Source organism: Cydia strobilella, chromosome 4 (assembly GCF_947568885.1).
Source record: "Cydia strobilella chromosome 4, ilCydStro3.1, whole genome shotgun sequence".
Classification (NCBI taxonomy): domain Eukaryota; kingdom Metazoa; phylum Arthropoda; class Insecta; order Lepidoptera; family Tortricidae; genus Cydia; species Cydia strobilella.
The window spans coordinates 23,473,975-23,486,460 of NC_086044.1; the positions used below are offsets into that span (position 1 = coordinate 23,473,975).

Below are 12,486 nucleotides of genomic sequence, written 5' to 3' on the forward strand. Positions count from 1 at the left end.
TGTGTCTGGATTTGTTAGAATTGTCTTGATAAGTATTAGCATAGAGTTACTTATACTAGAGCGGTACTGTCATATTAAATTTTGTAACCCCAGTAAATTCACTGCCATCTGTCGACATACTTTAAAACTAAAAATGAAGATTTATAAAAATACGATAAAATGTATTTAGATATATAGATAAATGATTTTTTTTATTTGCATTAATTATTTTTATGATTTTTACCCATGTTCTTTCACTGATATGCGTTAAAATTGTTAAATAATAAACGAAACCGTCAACGCCATCTATACGACTGTAGGCCAAAACTAGTAGCGCCCTCTGAACGAGAATCAAATTGTCTTGATTTTCGAGGCACGTTTTTTCCTTAGACTGTATCCATCTATTGGTATTAGTGAGGGCTAACGCGTATGAATTCGCCGCTAGGGGCGCTAGTGTAGATGGTGGTCTTTTCCATAGTTCGAAATGTCAAATGTCACTTGTCACTTTAATGACTGACAACTGTTCTTTAGTGTTTTGGACCACCATCAACAGAGGCGCCAACTGGTGAGCAAAAAAACGATAGTCCTCTTTGCCTGTTAAAAGAATCGGCAATAAAAACTTGTATCAAAAATATCAGTTTTAACAAAATCCTTATTTCATTTCATTTATTTAACATTAAAAGTCATGTGCATTACAGAAGATGTTAGTAAAATGTAGTCAGTACATTGACACCCGGGTAGGGCACATAATGTTAGTACTTGTGAGGTACCTACAGAGGGCTACAGTTTTTGTGCTCACCAGTTGGCGCCACTGTAGATGTAAATTCTTCTATGCTTATTTTTATAAAATCAATACGACCACACTTCCCTGTATTCGATTGAGCTAAAACTTCACATACATTCTTTAAGTTGGGTGATAACATAATACATTATATAAGTTGGGTGATAACGGAATATTATGGTACAGTCAGCTGCAGAGAAAAGGCACCCCCCTGCATACAAATTTAAATTTGTATGAACGTAGGGTACCTTTTCCCTGCAGTACGATCGAATATCTGATGATGGACGCAGGAAGTGGTCATATAGGAGGTCATAGAAGGAGATAAAATAACGCAACCTAATTTGTGTCTGGATTTGTTAGAATTGTCTTGATAAGTATTAGTGAGGGCTAACGCGTATGAATTCGCCGCTAGGGGCGCTAGTGTAGATGGTGGTCTTTTCCATAGTTCGAAATGTCAAATGTCACTTCAATGACTGACAGCTGTTCTTTAGTGTTTTGGACCACCATCAACAGAGGCGCCGGACTTCCGGTTCGAGCGCCATCTTGATAGTTAGCATCGTGATTAATTACTTTGTTTTTTGCTCATTAATATTGTTTAAAGTGTAATATCGATAGCTTATTATACAGTAAACTAATGTGGTAGTGTGCAGTAAATGGTTTAACCACCATCTTGGAGTCAACGGCCGGTAGTCCACGTGCTTCTTGTAAAGTCTAGCTATCGATTTACAAGAGCTAACAAATCACCGTACACTGTCTTGTACAACCGTACAATTTTTGTCGTTTTTAAACCTCTTAATACCTTGATACTGGCGAAATAGTCCCACTGGGCTGAAGCCATAATTTTAAAAGAAGAAGAAGAACAGAGGCGCCAACTGGTGAGCAAAAAAACGATAGTCCTCCTTGCCTGTTAAAAGAATCGGCAATAAAAACTTGTATCAAAAATATCAGTTTGAACAAAATCCTTATTTCATTTCATTTATTTAACATTAAAAGTCATGTGCATTACAGAAGATGTTAGTAAAATGTAGTCAGTACATTGACACCCGGGTAGGGCACATAATGTTAGTACTTATGAGGTACCTACAGAGGGCTAAAGTTTCTGTGCTCACCAGTTGGCGCCACTGTAGATGTAAATTCTTCTATGCTTATTTTTATAAAATCAATACGTTCTAATATACACAAAGGTATTTTAACGTCTAAATGTGCCATTTTTTCAACTTGTTTAATTTTGCATATATTTTAGTTGGCAGTTTTTATAAACCACTAACATTTATTGAGCTATATCATGTTTACCATGATTAATCAAAGACGAACAAACATTTACCACAATTATGAATAAGGAAGGAGTTAAGTAATTTCCCGATAAAAAAGCTTGAAGCTCCTAAAACTTCTTTGCATTGGACATTTTGAAAGACCTCCATCTACACTCGCGCCCCTAGCGGCGGAATTAAACGCGGTAGCCCTCATTACCTACACTAGAGCGGTACTGTCATAGTAAATCTTGTAACCACAGTAAATTCACTGCCATCTATCGACACACTTTAAAACTAAAAATGAAGATTTATAAAAATACGATAAAATGTATTTAAATATGGATAAATGAGTTTTTTTATTTGCATTAATTATTATTATGATTTTGACCCATGTTCTTTTACTGATATGCGTTAAAATTGTTTTAATGACAAACGAAACCGTCAACGCCATCTATACGACAGTAGGCCAAAACTAGTAGCGCCCTCTGAACGAGAATCAAATTTTCTTGATTTTCGAAGCACTTTTTTTCCTTAGACTGTATTCATCTATTACGGAGTTATATCTATCTTTGTTACCTACTTATACTTATATTATAATCTATTGCTTGTACCAATTATAATGCCTGCATATCTAATTTAATTTAACATTTTTATAATATGTCAAGAAGCTAATAATTATAACAATAATTTGGAACCCTTTTCAAACTCAAACATATTTATTGCTCATAGTATTACAAATTACAAGAATACAGACCCTGTAAGGGCACAGCAATTTTGTTTTGCTGCAACGCACACAGCAATCCTACGGGTTTTTTTGTTTTGTTTTTATATTTTTCTTTTGTTTCTTTTATATGTGTGTATTGTGGCAAAAGAATAAATGATTTGTCTATCTATCTAATAATAATAATAATAATAATAAAATGCTTTATTGTGCACACTACATGAAAAAAAGATACAGACATTGAGAAAAGATATAAATTGGTAGGTAACAACAGGCGGACTTATCGCTAAACAGCGATCTCTTCCAGCCAACCTTCAGATAGAGAGATGGCGAACGAAACGGTAGTTATCGGGTGGTGCAAAATAAAGAAAACAATAAAAATATAATATAATACATATACTACACATATATAGTTAAATTAGACTACATGTATTATTGTATACAAATATATATATATATAAACACATAGTATACATATATATATATAAATGACAAAGGAAGCCATAATAACGACAAATAAATTAAAGGACAACAGGATCATAATGAGATAGACAAGTAATGATCTTTTAATAGGTTTTTAAAAATGGGGAGTGATTTAGCACGTCTAATATTAATGGGCAGATTATTCCAGAGCCGGACAGCACGAAAACTGAAAGAGTTGGTGTAAAATTTTGAACAACAGGGAGGGGGAACAAGTAGCAGATTTTGAGAGCATCTAAGTGAGGAAAGATATTTAAACCGGGCTTTAAGATAGGAAGGAGTATTGGGGTGAAATAGAGTGGCATACAGAAGAGAAAGAATATGTGTGTTGCGTCGGAATCGGATGGGCAGCCACTTAAGCTGCGAACGAAAGCTTGAAATATGGTCGAATTTGCGCAATCCGAAAATGAACCTAATGCAGACGTTTTGAAGTCGTTCGAGTTTGTTCAATTGCTCTTCAGTAAGGTCTAAATAGCAGATATCAGCATATATTACGCCCAGATTTTCTACATCTACATTTACTTAATAGGTTTGTGTAAATAAACTTCGTTTATTTTCTTGGCAATGGTTGTATTATTTACTCATTTATAATATTCTCTCCAGCAGCACAGAGCCGACAATCCGACATTGTTACATATCTGTATCAGAGTTTACATTAGTAAACACAGAAGACTGACAACGCCGCGAGAATTGTCATTGTTGTAAATGGAATTTAAGTTACTTATAGCAAAGACATAATTATGTAACTCCGTATAAGCAAGATAAATAGTATAAGGAAAAAATGTGCCTCGGAAAGCAAGAAAAAGTTATACTCGAATAGATGGCGCCACACCTTTAGCCTATACTCATCTCATCAAGGGGGGGCAATATTTCTCACTTATAAGAAACTAGTTATAAGAAACATGTACCGTTTGTGCCCAAATAAACATTAAAACATTATGTCCTGTCTTTGTTTGTAACATGTATTTTTCTTTGTAGTGCACAATAAAGAATTTTATTATTATTATTCCACCTACCCAGGGTCTCAGCCAGGTATAAGTAAATTTCTGTCTCATTTACAGAGGGTTCCATTTATAGAGATGAGACTTGAGGTTATTTCAGTTATAGAGGCTTGTTTTGTCTCAGCACTAACAGAGATAATTCAGTGCTAAAGTATCGGGACCGCGCTATGAGTCAGCTATAATAGAGGTACTAAGTACCTAACAGTGACAGATTTATTACGTATAAAGCTAAAATAAAAAATAGGAATAAGCGAAACCTATTCACCTATGTCGAGTCCATTAAAGTTGCGGGGAATGCTGTTTTGTATGAAGATTGTCCGTCTTGAATGTTTACTAGTCTCTACTTGTATAGAAACATAGGTAAATAGTTTAGGTAGGTATTCGTGTGATAGTAAAACATAGGCGACATAAGTATGTATTTATTAAGCTCGCTAGCAACTCGCAAGCGCACACTCTTAGTAACAGCCGGTTTTGTGCATGATGCTTAGGAAGTCCTTGAGGAGCGCCTTCCTTAATTTCTCCCTTGATCCAAGAGAAGTTTTCTGGAAGAAATAGAAGGAAATAAGTAAAAGTAGGTTCATGTGGCAGCAACGGAGGAAATATTTTCACATGAGAACAGTATATTTGCACCCAAGATATACTAACTAATCGCCGGGAACAATCATTTGTCTTTATGTCTGTAAACAAGGCGCAGATTAGATTAGAACTGGGTGCCTTATTTAAACCTAATATTGCATTCCCAGATTATGTATCTCAGAGGTACCTAACTATCAAATAATAGGTACCTATCTCATTGCACAATACAGCCACACTCATACTTATTCAAAAGAGTAAAAGTTACCTACTAAGACAGACCTAGTGGAGCGTTACAGTTTTTTTTATGTCTAGTACTTAATTCGGTACTCAAAAGAACCTACCTTCTATTTACAGCTATTACAAATTGCTTCAATAGCTACTGGCTCACAGTAGTCTGACCAATGGACTAGTTGCCATCAGCTAGCAGGTGTTATTACACCTGTTAGAACCTAAAACAAAAAAGTATCTACCTAGATGTAAGTTTTTCAAGTAGATTTTCCCCCTTAGGTTAGGATTTGAATGTTGAGGTAAAAAGTAGCTTAGTAATGTAACCTAACCTAGGTTAATAGCATAAGTAAGAGATTGTGCAACAGATATCTTATCATACTAACTTTTACATTTATAATGTGAGGTAGTATTTAAGAGTTTAGGAGCATTGTTATCGAGAGGTTTGTTTGACAGACATGTAAACTTTACGAGAAACACTGCAATTTTATAGCTTTACCTTTAGGTGTTTTAGTAATCCATCACCGTTTTGACTTTTGAGGCTCGGCGTTAAGTTCGGCACATAACTGTAAATATGCGAAATGCCCGAAATTCTTCGTCTGGCATATCAGACGGGTTGTAAGAGTGTCTTGATAAAGCTATGCACGAGATTTTTAGACGCTCTTTTTCTTTAACAGCATCCGCGAGTAGGAATAATAAAATTTGACTTTCCTGCAAAGAAAAAATTGACAATATATATATACAGCGGAACATTGTAACTAATAACTCAATATCATAGAAAAACTGATATTTACCCGTAATTTATACCTTAAAATTGGTTTATTCAATAATTTTGCTTTCACGACAAGGCTTATCGTCACCTAAGAAGCACGTAGATAGAATTAACGAAGTTGAACTGTCAAAATGGGACAATGTGTCAAATTATCAACGACGGCAACGACTATGTTATGCAAATTGTCGTCTGTCAAGCTCCTGTCATCTACCGCTGTCATTCTGTCATCTACCGCTGTCATTCTGTCATCTACCGCTGTCATTCTGTCGTCTACCGCTGTCATTCTGTCGTCTACCGCTGTCATTCTGTCATCTACCGCTGTCATTCTGTCATCTACCGCTGTCAGATGTGGATAACTATCACGATTTCGCCCTATCACGGCCTTGTCACGCTACCATGCTAAGCCCGCTGTGCTACATTTGCGATGTGCGTAGTAGTGCAAGTGTGCGTACGCTAATATATTAGAGCCGTGCACACAGCACGCAAGCAGTGTACGGTCTCTTATAAGGATCCGTAGGTAGGTAATATGTATATTAAAACCATATTAAAACACGCATGTGGATGTTCACTACTACACACGCATCCGGTATGCACACACCCTTATGACCTATGGTATGTGACAGATGTATGAAACCTATTCAAGTAGAAACATTTTTTTATTGTCACAAAACTTTAAGGATCGAAGTTCAAACGTTTCCATTTTCCGCAGGTACCTACTACCTACTAAATACCTCCAACTGTGACCCAGCCTCATTTATTACCATAAAACCAACCACATAACCACAGAAAACGTCTAATTTGCATACAAATCGTTGACAAAGCGTTAAACAATCGGAAAATAAACAAATTATTATGATCTTATGTTCACAAGGGCCTCAATGTGGATATTACTTTCCTAGTTTACGCATTATCGTATAAAATATTCGTTCATATTTGAAAATTCAACTTTGCCGAAAGGTAACATAGTCAAAAATTTAAAGTTTAATTCTTAAGGCCATTCCATCGGTTTGCCGCTGTCTCTGTAACATTTGGCAAGAAAGAACGGGAAAGAGCATGCGCGCCAAGTGTCAATTTTGATCAAATTTTGTCGATTTTTATTTATTTTAAAAACGTTACCCTACGACATCGAAATTCGAAAGCTATGAAATTACTATTTAAGTTAAGATTGTTTTTTCTTCTTTTTTTGTTTATAGTATCATATAATAAATAACCGAGTAAAGTTAGATTAAAAGTCCGAGTTAGAGGTTACTTTGGGAATTAATTGTATCGAGCAAAGTGTCATAATTCGTGTATCGGAAGCTATGATATTAAAGATAATATGTATAGTCAAGAACTACATATATTTTTTCCACGTCTACGAATATCAACGCCTTTTAGAAAAACATGATCATATAAGGAGATTTTTCGCCTTCTGGCTCAGGGAACCGCCTTAATGGGATATGAGGACGAGGACGCTTGTGAAAACTACATTAGCAAGTTTCGCACAGTCGTATAATTTTATATTCGGACTGTAAAATTGAGCATTAACTCAAGTAATTAAAGTCCAAATTGATTCATCAGTTGTTATGTTATGCGTGATTTATCCAACGGATTATAGCTTCACTTTTATTCGGAAATAGTTGACCCGGTAATCAGAGGCCGGCGACATTCACAAACTAAGACTTACTCGTAATATAAATAGGCCTTATTTTAATGTAATAAAGTATATTATTAGTCAGTTGAGAATTTTTTTAAAGTATCAAAGAGCGGAAAGACAACTTTCGAATGGTCAAAACGCACCGCTGTTAACCTATGACCTTATGTATTCTCCGCACTATCAATGCTCATTATCAGCATAATTTGGTCTATAAGCTCGTAGAAATTGTACATAATCGGGGGTCAGGCTTATAATGGTTTTGTTCTGATGTTGAGCATTACGAGGATGAGTTTAGGTTCGTCGCCCGTGCTTGTCACCTTACGATATATCACAAGTATTTGTTGGAAGTATCCGCTGATGTTAGCTTTCTATGAAGTGTGAAAGTTTAATTTTAGATAAGTGCTAAATTATTGTGATGTCTTCATTTTGAGGTTAAGTTGGACATGCAATGCAATATACAATGCGCATGTTATTTAAGCTTTTCACACGAAATGCAGGAAACATAAAATATTCTTAAATATATGAATTTATTCGTACATAACATACATACATAATTATTTGCCTGTCAGTACATGAACCATTGCCATATGATACATGTGCTGACAGGTAAGCCAATTTACTGTATGTAAAAATAGAATGCTGTGTATATATACTAACCTTAGTTGTAAGGCTTCATACTGCTAATAACAAAGGAAATTTATTATATAATTTAATAATAATTTTACATATATATGGACATGGTCTGAAATAAAGAATATTCATTCATTCATAACTACCTTTTTTATTAAAATAACTTTAGTCAGTATCAAGTCCAAATGACCTTACGTCCCCGAACGAATCTCAAGTTCATAATACGTATTTTGTAATTATTTATGCTCTTGGAAAATAGACCTTTTCACATTTAAAGATATATTGTATTGAATAAGTTTATATAGGGTAAACTCACATTATTTGGTGACACGCCTAATTTGATGATACAAGTTTTGAAGCATGACACCCAGAAAAGCTAGTGAATTAGGGCCTTTTAAATGGGCCTCACGGCAAAGCCGCCGAAGAACTTCACGTCCCATTTAAAAGGCCCCACAGAAAACCTAAAGGCCTGTGAAAAGGCCCTAATTTACTAGCTTTCCTGGTCATGCTTCAAAACTTGTATCACCGAATTAGGCGTGTCACCAAATAATACGAGTTTACCCTATATATATTAAGTTAAAAATGGCAAAAGCTTATGCAAGCCATGCATGCTATGAATAAGTACGCCTTTTACCAGGTAGTTATTGTTACTATGCTGTCACATGCCTACAGTAGTATAACACGCGCGTACTACATCTGCACGTACTGACCCCAATTTCACCAAGGTGACAGGTGCGACAATTGTCGAAATGACTATTACTGACGTCACATGCCTCCATAGGCTACGGTAACCGCTTACCATCGAACGGGCTGTGTGCTTGTTTGCCACCAACATTTTAATAAAAACAAAACTCCATTATATATATCGCCAATAAATAAGTACTTACTTTGCGATGCTAATGACAATTGTCACAAGAAACACGACAATTGTCGCAAAATTCCGACACAGAACTTATTACCTGTCAAGAATTACCGAAAATTCTTATAAATCTTGTGACAATTGTCATCATCATCGTCATAAACGTACCTGTTTTTTGCCGATATAATAGTTTTTTTTAAATATTACAGTGATGGTGGCAAACAGGAATACAGCCCGCCCAATGGTAAGCGGTAACCGTAGCCGATGGATGCCTGTGACGACAGCAACATTGATGTTTTACAATTGTCGAACCTGTCACCGTGGTGAAATTGGGGCCTGCTGTTATGCACTACATGCTCAATATTGCTTGTGCGCCAATTCTACTTTCAAAATTATCATGCATAATTGCATGCAGTTTCTTATTGCGACGTTAGAAAGTTGGGTTAATATATTATGTTACTAATAAAATGGATGCCAGAAGAGGGGCGCGGACCCGGCAGGCCCAGACGGAGATGGCGGGACGACCTAGACACCTTTCTCAACAACTGGCCGGAGGAGGCACTATATCGGGAGTCGTGGAAGACAAGGGGAGAGGCCTTTGCCCAGCAGTGGGACACCATAATGGGCTAGTAAAAAAAATATATATATATATATGTATCTTACGTTTCTTCCTGCAGGGCCCTTTTAAAATGGATTTATAATCGTCCTTGCAAGGTTCTTGCTATTGTATAAACCGGGAGGCACTCACGTCAAATCCCAACACGTTCATAATCCGATTTCATCTTTAACTAAAGGGTGGCAGTTCCACTTCACCGTGGCATAGAATTTTCTGTCTCCGAACACCACATAATCTTATCGGCGAAATATTGTTTCCTCTCGCTACAACGCTACGCTACAACCATGCTACAACTTACGCGAAAACGTCAAATGACGTCAAATTGATATTCGTGTAGAGCATGGAGACTGTATAAAGGAGCCAAATCTCTATGTATGAAAAGTGTCCATCAAAAAGCAGTAATTAGGCGGCGCCACCATACACCGAAATACTACCAAAAACAACCTACGTAATTTGGTCGGGTTATTTGTTGCCTTATATGGTTCATGTTATACTCATGTCCCAGAGCCTAACTAGCGCCACCGGAGAGATTAGGAACTATTATTTAAAGCTTAACCCTTAAATGCATGATTTTTTTGTATAACTTTTTAATAAATTGAAATAGATGTGTCATGCTGTATAAAAGTAATAAATGTGATTTTGGATAGCTGCATATTGAGCCACGGACCATCAAATATACGATGCATATATACATCATTATGCATTTAAGGGTTAACGAGGTCACTTTTACAACAATTCTGCCATAAGAGATTGCGATCCTTTCTATACCATCCATAGATAGTGTAGAGGTTTGATAGGCTCAGGTTGTGATTGAGTCTAAATGTGACCGACCTTTTCTGTTTATTTAAACATCACCATCATTGTCAAAACAAAAAGTCAGTCTTGTTTGTTATTGTATTGTATTGATGTTTACGTTTTACATTGTTATTAAAATTGCATTTTTTGTGGCTAGGACACGGTTGTGTTAACCCGCGTAGGTAGTTAATTCGTATTATTGCGCTTAGCTGCACTCTTTATTGTCCCGTGAACGTTTGTCAAGATGGGTGCATACAGTGCATAATACAGGACTATATGAAACATGTTAGCCGAAGTTAAAACACATAGGTATGTCAAGTATTTAATTATTTTTCTAAAGCATTCTAGCAAAAACAGTACATTATACTTTAAACCTTTACAATTGCATTCTAATTCCAAAACCCTCAGGAATGAGTGGTCACATGTCTGCAAAAGTGCATTCAACCCGCCGAGAGATGTAATCTATCACCATCCTTCTCTAATTCACGAACTAAAATTTCACATTTCCTTCCATTTTCAAACTTCATAGTTCGATTTCCATCATGCCGTCCTGGTCACACGGGTGACCTCGAAATTGTCACATTGATAGGCCATCTCGCACCCTCGCCAAACTGAACTGGGCTGTTGAGGATGGTGTTTGAGCCTTATGTATATGGGATTAGAGTTGAGTTCGCGATGAGCGCAGGTCTTGTTGTAACGGCGGCCGGTGCGACTGCAGCGCCGCGCGCAGGCTGGCGGGGAAATTGGTCAAGGTCACCGCCGTTATAGCGAAAATCGCTGCAGTTTAGCGTTTAAATGACTTTTTTAACGCTTCTAAAGCACTTTTATGCGTAACTTATCCTTAAAACTTTTTTTTATATCTACTTACCTGGTTCTTAATGTTTTCAAGTAAATAGACATTTTATTTTAATAAATATTGATATAAGGTAGATGATTATGCCTAAATGATTTTGGTTCAACGAAATCATAATCATCCATTCCTATTTCTACAGTGAAATAAACAAAACATAAGTATTCGAAACTTCAAAAGTTTCTCCAATCGAAGTACATAAATCTAGCACGAACACAAGTGCTTAAACTAATTCCTATTTGAGTGGATTGTTAATTAACACCTGTTAATCTGCCACACGGCCCATTAAATGTAAGAAAACACATGACGCAGAGCGGGCCCAGCGCGCATGCGCGCGGATCCTCCCTGTAATTCTATTAAAACATTTTCTACATTTTATACAATTACCATCGTTAATTACCACGTCAAACAGATGAGGTTCAAAAGCTTAAGTGTGACACGCATTAAATTGAAATAAAAATATTGATTTATGAGGATAATGTACGTGACAAGTCTGACAGATGCTAAACACTAAAAGTTATTGATATTTCATGCTTTCGAAGAAAATTCACGAAAGAAAAGACTTTAACTGGTCAAATTGAATTGCCAGAGACCAACTATGCCCTTTCATGCGAGAAAACATGCAAAATTAATTCACAAACTAAAGATACTCTATTCTAAACAACCCTCTAGAATACTTACACTACACACAAATATCCACGTTAAAAACAGTTGTCACGTACAATAGCAATAGCAAATATCACCGCACTGATTGTCTCATCACACCACCGATGCACTTTTCCACGGATTTCCACGGCTTCAGCGAGGCTCTGCTGGTGCAGGGACGTCGCGCGCTGACATTTGTCATGTGCGGCCGCGCTCGGGGCCACTCGGGCGTCGTCGAGCGCGCTCGGGCGGCGCCGGCCCGCCTCGGGCCGGCTCGTGGGGTCGGTTCGGGTATTGATCGGGCGCGGTCGGCGCCCGGCCGCCGGTCGCCGGTGGCGCCCTCGCCTGCTAATGAGAGCTGATGGCTGTCCATTATTTAGCAGCCTCCATCCTCTATCCAAGAGTGCGGTGCGAATTAATGGCGATTTTATTGATTTATTGCCGCGAAATTAAAGATTGATTGGAGTTCCTCAAGGAGGCTGCGGCATGCGTCCGCTTTATGGCTCCACGTGGTAGCTCACATGTGGCGGATATACCTACATATGTAACGTGGGTGGTACTTTTAAGACTTACCGTTTCTGTCATTGACAAACTGCAGTTTTTAAAACTTTTCGCGACTACTTCTAGACTTTTATTGATTTATTTATTCAAATAGTCAATAACTTGT

General features: G+C 37.0%; 1 protein-coding gene and 1 long non-coding RNA gene across 3 annotated transcripts in view; both read right to left on the reverse strand.

Annotated features, from left to right (window-relative positions):
- LOC134740816 (voltage-dependent L-type calcium channel subunit beta-2) overlaps positions 1–11,991 on the reverse strand; it is a 276,363-nt gene extending 264,372 nt beyond the window's left edge. Inside the window, exon 1 of one of the 2 annotated variants that reach the window (XM_063673453.1) lies at positions 11,856–11,991. The gene's annotated coding sequence lies outside the window, so the exon portion shown is untranslated. The remainder of the gene's footprint in view (positions 1–11,855) is intronic. The other variant, XM_063673454.1, reaches the window with a different exon arrangement.
- Positions 4,606–6,129, reverse strand: LOC134741194 (uncharacterized). The gene is made up of 3 exons (XR_010127861.1): positions 5,516–6,129; positions 5,133–5,240; positions 4,606–4,757 (listed from the first exon to the last, which is right to left on the reverse strand). It is a non-coding gene; the product is annotated as an uncharacterized LOC134741194 (long non-coding RNA).
- Positions 11,992–12,486: the final 495 nt, after the last annotated feature.